Source organism: Vipera berus (genome assembly GCF_964194415.1).
Source record: "Vipera berus genome assembly, chromosome: 8".
Taxonomy (NCBI): domain Eukaryota; kingdom Metazoa; phylum Chordata; class Lepidosauria; order Squamata; family Viperidae; genus Vipera; species Vipera berus.
Genome location: NC_138211.1, coordinates 5,818,725 through 5,832,071, shown reverse-complemented (window position 1 = coordinate 5,832,071; position 13,347 = coordinate 5,818,725). Strand labels below are relative to the sequence as shown.

General features: G+C 38.5%; 1 protein-coding gene across 2 annotated transcripts in view; it reads right to left on the bottom strand.

The window, feature by feature from the left end:
* LOC308671462 (opioid-binding protein/cell adhesion molecule homolog) overlaps positions 1-13,347 on the bottom strand; it is a gene marked incomplete at its 5' end in the record, with an annotated part of 598,349 nt that overhangs the window by 81,703 nt on the left and 503,299 nt on the right. The gene's annotated exons all lie outside the window — the stretch shown is intronic.

Genomic DNA, 13,347 nt, shown 5'->3' with positions numbered 1-13,347 from the left:
CTATGTTCTGTTTTAATCAAAGAGCAGAAGTGGAGGCGGCATGTGGCTTTTCCGCAAGTGCCTGCCGATGGCATTTTATCAATCCAGGTGGCATTTTCATTGTCTGAATGAACTTTTCTGTCATTAATTAGGCGTAGATCGAGTTTGCCGAGGTCAGAATTGCTACAGAGAAACATCGCCACTGTAGATAACTTAGTCCTCCTTTAATATTTGTATATGATGTTTGGGGCTTTGCGCCAACCTAATGCTTTCTGTCTGACAGAGATGGGCGGTTAGGAAATATGTCATATAAATTGATAAGTAAATACAGGCAGTCCTCAGCTTACAACCACAACTGAGCCCCAAATTTCCATTGCTAAGTGAAGCATTTGTTAAGTGAGTTTTGCCCCATTTTACGACTTTGCTTGACACAGTTGTTAAGCGAATCACTGCAGTTGGTAAATTCCTGACACGGTTGTTAAGTGAAACTGATTTCTCCCTTGACTTGGCTTGGCAGAAGGTCGCAAAAGGGGATCGATCACATGACCCGGGATGCGTCAACCGTCATAAATATGAGTCAATTGCCAAGCATCTGAATTTTGATCACCTGACCCCGGGGATGCTGCAATGGTCGTAAGTGTGAAAAACTTTCATAAGTCATTTTTTCCAGGGATGTTGTAACTTTGAACGGTCACTAAATGAATTGTTGAAAGTTGAGGACTACGTATATTTGGTGGGGTTTTTTTTTTACATTATTTCGTTGTACCCTTTTGCTGTTGCAGAGGCTCAAAAGATGGATGTCCCTATAATAAAAAAAAACCACCAACGATCTTCTTCCAGTTCAGGTTTCCATCCTAGGAAATCATGTAAACTTTTATTTGCCATATCACAAATCATTTTCCACAGCTCCCAATTATGATATATCAATATCAAGGTGGTTGATGAGATGCTGAAGGACAATTTGGGGTTCAGGAAATGAACTAAGATTTCACTTGTTTTTCCCCCTCCTCCTCTAGGAAATGTACCTTAATCACAAAGACTGGGGGGGTGGGCGGGGGAAATGCATGTTACTAAGAAAGAAAAGGAAATGGAATCGGTTGCGAAAGCAATACACATGAAGTCTTTCTGACTTTCTCCGACCTCCCCAGACGGAGGCCTTTTGTAATCCCTGTTCTAGAGATCAGTCTAAGTAGGAGATCTTTCAGTCTGTGAATTATAGAAAGAAAGAGCAGCTTGTTGTTGAAACATCCCCTGCTTTTTCACAGAACTAATAGATATGAATAGACCCTGCCAAAGGAAAATCTGCATATGAAAAAATATTGTGTAGGAATGTTTCAAAGATTGTCATGTGGACAAAAGAACACAAACAGACACTTTCTTCCTGTTACTTTTTTTTTCTTTCTAAATTCATCTCATCCTCCTCTACTCTCTCTCTCTCTCTCTCTCTTTCTCATCTTTCATCAAGTCTAGTTTCTAAATCTATCCTGGAAATCATATTAAAATATCACTGTTATAACCAACATTCATATGAATAGAACACTTTCTTCCTGTTACTCTTCTTTCTTTCTAAATTTGTCCCCTCTTCTCTCTCTCTCTCTCTCTCTCTCTCTCTCTCTCTCTCTCTCTCTCTCTCTCTTTGTCTGTCTCCCTCTCTCATCTTTCATCGTCTAGTTTCTAAATCTATCCTGGAAATCATATTAAAATATCACTGTTATAACCAACATTCATATGAATAGAACACTTTCTTCCTGTTACTCTTCTTTCTTTCTAAATTTGTCCCCTCTTCCTTCTCTCTCTCTCTCTCTCTCTCCCTCTCTCTCTCTCTCTCTCTCTCTCTCTCTCTTTGTCTTTCATCAAGTGCTAGGTTTCTAAATATATCCTGGAAATCATATTGAAATATACAGTACCAAGCTAAGCCCTTCAACAGCTCTGGAAAAACTCTTATGAATGTGCAAATATTGAAAAGCACAGCATAGTGATAACTCAAGATGGGCTTTGAGGGGACAAAAACCCCCAAGTCCAGAGAAATTTTCTAAAGTACCACAAGATGCTAACTTTTCCTTGAAACCTTCCTTCTAATTCACTGCTATGTGTTTTTGGTTGTGGAAGATACATCTGCTTTGTACTGCATGCAGATGGCATTTGAGGGGGTGGGCAAGATTTTTTTTTTCTTTTCAGCAAAAGGACCAAAATTCTCTCTTGGTTAACCTTTGGAGAACGTATCCCGATGGATAGCCCATGCTGTTCCTTATTCACACGTGCAAATGTGCAAGTATTCATAGGCATTCACAATAAAACACCCCTTTTGACTGAATTCGCTGTCTTCAGCACCACAAATCATCAGCTCCACAGTATCCTTATTTGGGAATAAACAACCCTAAAGACCGTTAGGCTTGCTTCCAAACAAACTTCGGTAGATCTCAAACTTACAAACTAAATGCAACCCTCCTGAAGGAAGAGCGAACAAAAACCAAAGTGAATTTGTACTAGACAACAAACTAAGAACAAAGTGTGCCCAAAGTCTCCTTCTCTGAGTAATTCTGAATTTCCAGAACTGAGTCTCTCAAGTGCACTTATGGCACTCGTGTTCCACCCAAAAAAATGAAAAGGTAAAATGAAATAAAAGGTTCAGAGAGTTGGGAACAATAAAATCCATCAAATAAAATCAAGGGAATTGAAATCTCCTGGCACATATTCGGTAAGCAGAAGAAAAGGCTAAATTAGCCTAGTAAATTATTCAAAGTGAATCATGCTCAGAGCTCTAATATTTATATCACCTTTCATCTCAAAGTACTTTATAATGCTGAGTGTGGTACAAAATGCTAGGGATTATTAACAGCTAACGATGGGGGCCCACCTCCTTTGTCAAGTTCATAAGATAGAGAAGTGCTCTTATACGGAATCCATCATCAAACCTAACTTTGCAATGGGGGTTATTATCTCCTTTAATTCCAGCAAAATCAGTAAATAAAACCAGGACTGGATCGTATCCCAATTTCTACCAATGGTAAGCAACATGCAGGATGGTAGGCAAAGTGATATATCAAATTTCTCCTTAGGATGCAGTTTTGGTTAACAATATATTTTAAATCTGCAGTATGGGACCAGTTATATGCTCTCTAGGCAAGGCATGGAATGTCTCAAATCTGTCTTCTGTCTAAGTATAGGTAACCATGTTCTATGTTTGTGGTGGTATTATTATTATTATTATTATTATTATTATTATTATTATTATTATTATTATTATTATTATTATTATTATTTGCACAGCCAGACAGATGTTCAGACTTTATTTGGCATTTTTGTCTACCTATCGAGTCCTTACCAAGGATCTGGTAAGGCAGATGTGGATGTTTGATGGTATTACAGATATCATCGCAGGATGGAAGCAGTTCCTAGTAAGGCCGCCTTTTGCAATTGACTGATGGTAAATTTGTCAATGCCGATGATGGTGTTCAAGTGGTGCTCCAGTTGTTTTGGGATTGCACTCAAGGTGCCTATTACAATTGGTACTATCCTTGCTTGCCTTTGCCACAGTCTTTCTATTTCTATTTGTAGGTCTTTGTATTTTGTTATCTTCTCCAGTTCTTTCTCATCTATTCTGCTGTCTCCAGGCACTGCCACGTCCACTATCCAGACTTTTTTGTCTTTCTTATCGACAATTGTTATGTCTGGGGTGTTATGTTGCAGGTGCTTGTCTGTTTGAATTCTGAAGTCCCAGAGCAGTTTAACTTTATCATTTTCTATGACTTTCTCTATTTTATGATCCCAGCAGTTCTTGCTTACAGGCAAATGATATTTCTTGCAGATCTTCCAATGCACCATTGTTGCTACTTTGTCATGCCGCTGCTTGTAGTCAGCCTGTGCGATCTTCTTGCATTAGCTTACCAGGTGGTCCACTGTTTCTTCAGCTTCTTTGCATAGGTGGCACTTACTGTCTGTTGCTGTCTTCTTAATTTTGACTTTTTATTATTATTATTATTATTATTATTATTATTATTATTATTATTATTATTATTATTATTATTATTATTATTATTATTATTATTATTATTATTATTATTATTATTATTATTATTATTATTATTATTATTATTATTATTATTATTATTATTTGTTATCCTTCTCATTTTCTCTACTGCCCCCTTATTGGTATCATGATTATTATTATTACTGTTTTGCTTTGTATGTACACTGAGAGCTTCTGCACTGGAAACTAATTCCTTGTGTGTCTAATCATACTTGCCAAATAATTCTGTTCTGTTCTATTCCATTCCGTTGTTCCATTCTGTTCCGTTCTACTCTACTGCATCATACTCTACTGTACTCTACTCTACTTACTCTATCTGAGAACAGAATAAAATCTAAAGAGTAATAATGAGTTTGGTTTTCAGAAAAGGAATTTATACTGTTTCTTCTTGGATTGCAGAGAAGGGTTAAGTTTAGAAATGGGAATTGTTTTGGGGGGGGGTTTGTGTGTGTATTATCATAAATCTCCCTGCATTAAGAAAATTAGAATCCCATGGATACAGTTTTTAATTTTTTTCCCTGAGATTATTAGCTTTCTATTTTATAACTATAAGAAAGTGCCTTTCTCCTCAATCAACATCCAATACAAAATAAATATTCTGTGTAATATTACTGTACGTGTAGATCAGCTCTTAGTTTGAAATAGTCACAAAGTGTTAATTAGGTAGGAAAATTAGCTTTCATTTTAAGCCATTTCTATATCAGTTTAAGAACTGTTTGTTATAAAACCTGACAATGATAAAAAATCTTATATTTTTAAATACACACCATCCGCAAAAGCTTATGATGTTTTTTTTTTTAAAATAAATCTTTAATTGGTTTTATTCTTGATTAATTCAGGAATATTGTATTTTCAAGGACAAACAGTATAGAGCCCATCAAATTCAGTCCTAAGATTACAGGAGGCAAAGTGGAGGCATAGAGACTTGTTAAGAATGGACGAGAATTTTACACTTTTTAAAATGAGTGAGTTGATTGCAGTGTAAAAATAATCCTGCATTTATTATCACTGTAAGAGATGACAAGGGTGCAAAAACACCACACATGGAACAGGACCTCATTTTAATGTGAAAAATAAAATAAAATCACAGGCAAATTTTGTACAAACAGATGGTTGCACTCACACCTGGCACTACCATTGCCATCTCTCTCTCTCTCTCTCTCTCTCTCTCTCTCTCTCTCTCTCTCTCTCTCTCTCCCTCTCCCTCTCCCTCTCCCTCTCCCTCCCTCCCTCCCTCCTGAATCATATGGATTCATTAATGAAAGTGTCTGTCTGCTAAAAGCAACAACAACCCTGAATTAACACTCTTCCACCATTCTCAATTTATGGAAAAAAGTTGGAAACATATTGTATGATCGACAGCTGTAGACCACATATTCTGAAAATAGAAAATATCATGCCTCTTTGAGATACAAACTCTGCAGATTGAATGAAGATAATCTACTGTGACATTCTGAGTTCACGATGTAAGGATCAAAGGCTTTTTAAACCTTCTTTAATAAGTTAGGCCTTACCGTACTGGCCAGAAAAGAATGGAGAATGTAATGGTCCTAAAAGTCCCGTATATTATTTCATGGAGTCATGGAAAATGCTGATGGAGAACTTAGAATGATTTGTCATTAATGTTGCAAGGGAGGGGAGGAGGAGGAGGAGGAGGAGACAACTATTGTAGTTCTTCCTTTGTAGTTGTATATGGTTATCTGTGAGCACCTTCCATGCAGGCTTTACTCCAGGTGACTTTAAGGACCCTGCAGTTTTGGAAACCTTTCTTCAACTTTGTCATCTCCTTCTTCCTCGGGCTGAGAGAAAGACATTGGCTCTGTGCTTGGTAGGACTAGAACTGGCTTCTAGTCCAACTAAGCTGGCTGTCTTAATCTCCTACAAACATGTACTAGCCATGCATTGGTCCTACAATTTCAAGCATTTTACATTACATTACAGCCACTGGTGCTTTCCAGAAGATCCAAGATCATGTGGTCAATTAACCATTAAAATAATCTGGGAGTGGCATATACTCCTCTGAACTTACATTTCTTAATTTGTAACTTTCCTAGACTGAATTGGTAGGGTTGGAAACAAATTCATATGGGCTATCATCTTTGTTGAAAAGGCTCAGTAAATAATTATTTGAATCAAACATTTTAGCAGAAGCTGGGAAAATCACCTACATTCCAAAATGAATCTTGCTGTCAGTTGACTGTCCAAATAATGCTAAGATATATAAATTGATGCAACATAATAAATTGATTCAGTTCCTCCTGATATTTACTGTTATCATGAAACACTGGGAAACTAAAATGCATTTTCTTTAGATCAGTGGTGTATAAAAATAGGTTGCATTGAATAAAAGATGAACACAAGAACAAAGAGCTTTGTAAACCCTACAATTAAGGATGAATGTATTCAACTATGATCACATTTTTTCCACTATATTAATAATGAGTTTGCTAATAAGTTGCTTTGGATATTTTTTTTATAATAATTGTATTAAAGAATACATTGTACAGATAAAACTAATATAAGCTATAAAAAGCTAAAGAGTAAAAAGGAAAAAAAAAGAAAAATGTCAAGAAGAAAGAAAAAGAGAAATTAGGACAGAAACAAAAAAAGTGACTTTCCCCTGGTCCCAGGAAGTATAAATAACTTCTAACAATGTATCATCATTTCTTAAAATACAACAAGCTTAATTTCATTCCATATCTCACCTCATTCTCTATTAAATAAATCTCCAAAGTTTCAACGGCACTGAAAAAAGTGAGTTACTACTGTTTTTCAAACTTTCAACCATTGCAGAATCCCTATGGTCATGTGATCAAAATTCAGACATTTATTGTGATTCCTCGCCAGCCAGTGGATCCGGCAGCTTGGTCTGAGGACTCAGAGGAGGAGGAGGAGGGGCCTGGAGTGACATTAGAGTCAGAGGAAGGCTCTGAGGAGCTCCAAGACTTACAGTCGGACAAGGAGCCTGGCCCCTCTACTCGCAATCAGGCTGAGACACAGCTGTGCTGGGAGCCTGAGTTGGACAGTGATGAAGAACAGTTGGGACAAATCCAGGATGCACCAGCAAGAGAAGTGAGTAGGACAGAGGAATGCAATGGGGCGGCTCCAAAGGCAAAGGAGAAGGCATTAGGAAGCCATGCCTTGGCTGAATTATAAAAGGGAAGGTGTGGGAGGTGCTGGTTGCTGAAGGCAACCATTCGTGTTGAGGATTGAGTTTCTGTGGACTGTGTTTGTTTGCCTTGGACATTGACTCAGGTCTGTGAGAATAAAAGGGGTTGTTTTTTTCTTGTGGTTCCTGCCTGCTTGTTGGAAGAGGGGTTTCTCCTTGTGAGCATAAAAAGGACTCATATAGGCTGGGACAGAACAACATTTGGCAACTGGCTCGTATTTATGATGGTTTCAGGGTCCCAGGATCATGTGATCCTCTTTTGCGCCCTTCCGACACACAAAGTCAGTGGGGGAGCCATATTCACTTAACAACCCTGATACTAACTTAACAAGAGCAGTGACTCACTTACTAACTGTGGCAAGAAAGGTTGTAAAATGGAGCAAAATTCACTTAACAAATGTCTTGCTTAGCAACAGATATTTTGGCCTCAGTTGTGGTCATAAATTGGGGACTACCTCTATCTCATTTGTATTTTTACACAAACCCATGAAAGCCTAGCATTCAAACCTCATCATAGAAGTTATCAGAGATACCAACACCACTGATTTAACAGTAATTCAATAAATCTAAACTTCAACCCATTGAATACTTTCCCACACTATCTATAAATAAAAGCTCAACACGTCATCATCCAGTCCTAATCTGAAAAAAAATCCATTCATGATTATCAGTTTTGACCTTAGTCACATAAGACAACATTATATTTCTTCCCATTGCTTCAGATCATGTTGGTCTTTAGTCACTTCAAATAATGTCCTAGGACTGTGTTTTTCTTTTCATTTTCTCTTTGTCTCTTCTCACAAAATCACTGACATTGACAAGTCCCTTTTGCAAATCTAACACACTCTCCTGATCTATTTTTTGGTTTGTCATTTTTAGATATTAAAACATCAGTCAGTTTCATGTGCGTATTCAGTATTTCATCTGTAAGCCTGTCGTTTTTAAATCCACATTTAGATCAATTTCAGTCTTATCCAGTAAAAGTTGTTCAGTAACATTATTTTGTTCATCAATAATGGCTGAAATCCTTGAAATTAAATTCAGAGTTCATTATTCATAAATATCTCTTATTAGAGATATTTATTGTTGAAGTATTTTGCTTCATTCTGTATTAGTAAATCAAATTTAAGCATTTTTCTTCTTCTTTGACTGTAAACTTTGTTTCCTTCTGGTACCCTCTAGTGTCCAACCTTGAAAAACATTAATAGTTTCCCATGGGAAGAATTCTTATATTTAATTTCATTTTTTTTTATTAAATCCATCTGGACCCTTAGTCCTTTTATAACTATAAAAACAACACTCTATAAACCCTTTTGCTGTTAATTCTGAAAAAAAACCAACAACTTTTCTTTTTTGCAAATCCTTAAATTTGTACTTAAAACTTCTTTTATAAAGGATTTAAGGAAACTCACTCAGCAAATACCATCAAATTTGCTCTTCTCTTCAATATTTAAGAAGCAATTAAAAAATAATTCCAATGTGATTTAGAAATGAGGACTAGCCAAACGTTATGTCCGTAGAGGACACATTATAATCATGAGTTTAGATGGAATCCCTGATTCTCAGCCACTTGAAAAGAAGTGGTGGGTAAAAATGTTGTTTCCTGCCTTTTGCTCACCAGAAGCAGCTGTCTGGAGTACATGTGAGCAATTGTACAATCTCTCCTTTCTCCAGAGAGATTTTGTGAGACCAGATCCTACATCTGGCCAGGGCAGAATAATGTTGTCCCTTCTTCTTGAGGGACTTCTTCAGTTCATCATATCCTCACTGGAACTATTAGATTGCCTTTAGGTAAAGGTAAAGGTTCCCCCGCACATGCGTGCTAGTCGTTTCTGACTCTAGGGGCCAGTGCTCATCTCCGTTTCAAAGCCGAAGAGCCAGCGCTTGTCCAAGGACATCTCCGTGGACATGTGGCCACGGACTAGACGCCAAAGGCGCATGGAGCACTGTTACCTTCCCACCGTAGTGGTCCCTATTTTTCTACTTGCATTTTTACGTGCTTTCGAACTGCTAGGTTGGCAGAAGCTGGGACAAGTAACAGGCGCTCACTCTGTTATGCGGCACTCGGGATTCGACCCGCCAAACTGCCAACCTTCTGATCAACAAGCTCAGCGTCCTAACCCACTGAGCCACCGTGTCCCTTAGATTGCCTTTACATACATATAAATATTTACTTGGGAGTTACAGATGTTTTTTTAAAAAAAACTTAATTCTCCATTACCGCACCATGGTGGTGCGGTGGTTAAAATGCAGTACTGCAGGCTAACTCTGCATTCCACTGCCAGCAGTTCTATCCTGACCAGCTCCAGATTGACACAGCATTCCATCCTTCTGAGGTGGGTAAAAAGAGGATCCAGATTGTTGGGGGCAATATAGGTAGTCCTTGACTAACAACAGTTCATTTGCTGACCGTTCAAAGTTACAACAGCAGTGGGGAAAAAATGACCTATGACACTTGCAGTCTCCTCATGGTCATATGATCAAAATTCAGATGCTTGGCATGTTTATGATGGTTGCAGTGTCCCGGGGTCACGTGGTCCCCTTTTGCAGCCTCCTGATAAGCAAAGTTATTGGGGAAGCCAGATTCATTTGATAACAGTTAAATGAATTTAAGAACTACAATCGTTCATTTAACAATTGTGGCAAGAAAGATTGTAAAACGGGGCAAACTGAACAAATGTTTCACTTAGCAACAGAAATTTTGGGCTTGTGACTGTAAGCCATAACCGCTTAGAGAGGGCTGTAAAGAACTGTGAAGTGGTAGATAAGTCTAAATGCTATTGCTATGCTATTGCTAAAGAGATAGAGCTACACACACTTACACCTAACACCCACCTACATACACTGGAAGACTTGAAAGTAGCTTCCTGGTGGATTCATCTCTGTGCAATTCAGTTAGTCCCATAAGCATTAGCTGCCACTTTAGACGTCTGATAGCTAAGAAAGAGGACGCGGGAAGAGATAAGATCCCACATACTCAGCTGGGAAATAATATTCAATATTTATCAGATGCTACCTCCTCGCTAAATATAGAACTGAAGGAGTTTTCATCAGTCACGTTTGTTAGCCTTCCATAGTGTGGTGGGAACAATGAGAATGTGAGCGTCACTGAGGGAGAAAAATATATGATTATTGTCTGCTATCTTTTTCATTGTGTTAACATGTCCTCTGAGGCATAATATGCTTTATAACAGCTTGCCGCAGCCTCATCAGCACACGAGCTGCCATTCCTTCAAAACATGTCGAAGAATGCAATATTGAAGAAAATGGGCTCCACGCACTCCCCCATTGTTTTATAGAAAACAAGGCATTAAGCAATGGCAGTGCTAAGGGAGGCTGAGCTAACAGCACTGCAGTGAGTTACAGCACATTATCCAATACCGATGACAGGGGAGAAGGGAGCACTCTGCCTCCCAGTCAACCTCTTCCTTATATTGTCCCACTAATGGACAATCCTGAATAGGATTCGCACCTCCCACAGCGTTTGCTGGGACTCTCTGCGTAAATGGGGCTTAGTATCCTCCCCTCAGTGTGGCTGTGGGGTCTCACGGCAAACTGTAGATCAGGGTAAGTTCCTGACAGTTAGAACAATTAACCAGCGGGACGACTGGCCTCCAGAAGTTGTGGGTGCTCCAACATTGGAAGTTTTCAAGAAGAGACCGGACCACCGTTTGTCTGAAACAATACAGGATTTCCTGCCTGAGCAGGGGATTGGACTAGAAGACCTCCAAGGTCCCTTCCAGTTCTGTTCTTCTGTTATCACGTTGTGGCCAGATGTAAGGTTAGATGGTCCAGACACTGGTATTTGAACAGAGGAAATGGTAATGTATATTGCTAGTCCATGGATGATATGCCACAAGCTAGCTAGCTAGCTAGCTAGATAGATAGATAAAATTCCACTGTCATGACTTCTAGTAAAAGGCTGCCATAAATTTAGAACCATTTCAGACATCTGCTTCTGTAATAAATTCAACACCGAAGGGGAAGCTGTGTGTGTGGACAGTAAATTTGGTGATAGGGAATCAGTTCAGTGCAGAAGTTTCTGGATTCAACCCCTAGGCAACCCCAGATAGAGAATAAATATCATTCCTAGATCAGAGAGCACATGCGGGAAAGTCACTCTTTCAGCCTAGAACCTGGAACTTCAGTGCCAGCATTCAGGGGACGAGATGATCCTCAACCAGCTGGCTGGGGAATTCTGGGAGTTGAAGTGCACATATCTTAATGTTGCCAAGTCTGGAGACCCCTGAGATAGTTCAAGAGCTACCTTGGTCCAGTTGCACTCATGCTATGTGTGATGGCTTGTTGATTGCCTTCTCTATTGTCACAAGCATTCACTGGAATTCAGCCACTTAAAGTCTCAATTCTTAGGACTATATGGATGAAACCCCTTGAACATTTGCGAAGGACCACTCTAAATGATTTTACTTCATTGTTTAGTTAAAAATAGTCTGAATATTAATGTTCTATAATGCCAGAGGACCCAGCATCTGCTTTGTGTCAACCACCTGAAGGGGTGTCCAGCTCAATTCAGTTTAATGACAGTTGGAGCATTTAAAAGCAATTGGACAAAAGAATAAGCTAGCAAACATTTATCTCATCATAATTGTCACCCTCTTCCAAATTATAGTGCTATATGTTTATTTCTATTTAACTAGAAACGTGAGGGCTGTACTTTGAAAAGTATCCTACAAAGGTTTTCACTAAAATGAACATCAATAAATCACACCGTAATAATGCTTTTTAAAAATTTGCATCTAAATATAACATCAGAAGCTTTTATGCTAAGCCTACATCCTCTCCAATCTTTCTTTTATGATGAATTTTCTCTTTCTTGCAAGTGATACCTATAGGGCTATCCATCAGGATAAAACCCGTTTGGTTGTTCTACTATTAAGACTTTTTAAAAGCAGTATTATGTTCCATCAGGTTGGTGTCAAATCCAAGTGACCACATACATAGACTCTTTCCAAGAAAATCTGTCTCCAACTTGGTCCTTCAGGTCTTCTCTTGGTGTACCTACTGGTAACTCAGACCATCTATCTTACTACTGGACATTCTATTCTTCTCTTTCTTTCCATCTTTCCCAACATTAAAGATGTCTCTAGTCTTCATATAATGGGTCCAAACCAGGGTCATTTGTGCCTCAAGTGAGATCATGATCAAGCTGTATGGAAAAAACATCATCTGAAATAGAATCCCTGCTCAACACTGTCCGTATATATAGCCAAGATATTGTAATAAAGTTTGGCTTGGACAAATGTGCCACACTTACTATCAAACAAGGAAAAATAGTGAAAACTGAAGGAATCAAAATAGCCCACGAAAATAACATTAAGAGTCTAGATGAGGAAGATTACTACAAATACTTGGGTATCCTGCAAGCTGACAACATCAAGCACAATGAAGTCAAGAAAAAGATTAGAGGTGAATACATCAAGAGAGTGAAGAAGATCTTAAAGTCCAAACTCAATGGAGGAAATACCATGAAGGCAATCAACACCTGGGCAATTCCAGTCTGGATACACAGCTGGAATAGTGGACTGGACTCAAGCAGAACTAAAAGCAATGGATAGGAAGACCATCCACGCAGTGACATTGACAGACTCTATTCTACCAAGGCAAATAGGTGGGCGTGGAATGCTGCAAGTACATCAGATGGTTGAAGAAGGAAAAATGGCTTTGGAAGAATATCTGAAGGACAATGATGAAGATGCACTGGAATTAATATATCAGGAAGGCTTACTGACTACTGGAGAGACCAAACTGGCCTACAAGAAAGACCAAATGAAGAACAAATGTTTTATTGGGAAGACAAAGAACTACATGGCCAGTACATTAAAAAAAATAGCTGGGAAAGCAGATAACAACAAGACCTGGCAATGGCTAAGAGCAGGAAAATTGAAGAAAGAGACTGAGGGACTAATTCTGGCTGAATAATAATAATAATAATAATAATAATAATAATAATAATAATAATAATAATAATGATGATGATGATGTTGGAAGGGACCTTGGAGGTCATCTAGTCCAACCCCCTGCTAAGGCAGGAAACCCTATACAAGACAAAGCCTTAAGGAGAAATGCATACAAAGTCAAAATTGAGAAGACACCAGCAGACAGTAAGTGCCGTCTATGCAAAGAAGCTGAAGAAACAGTGGCCCACCTG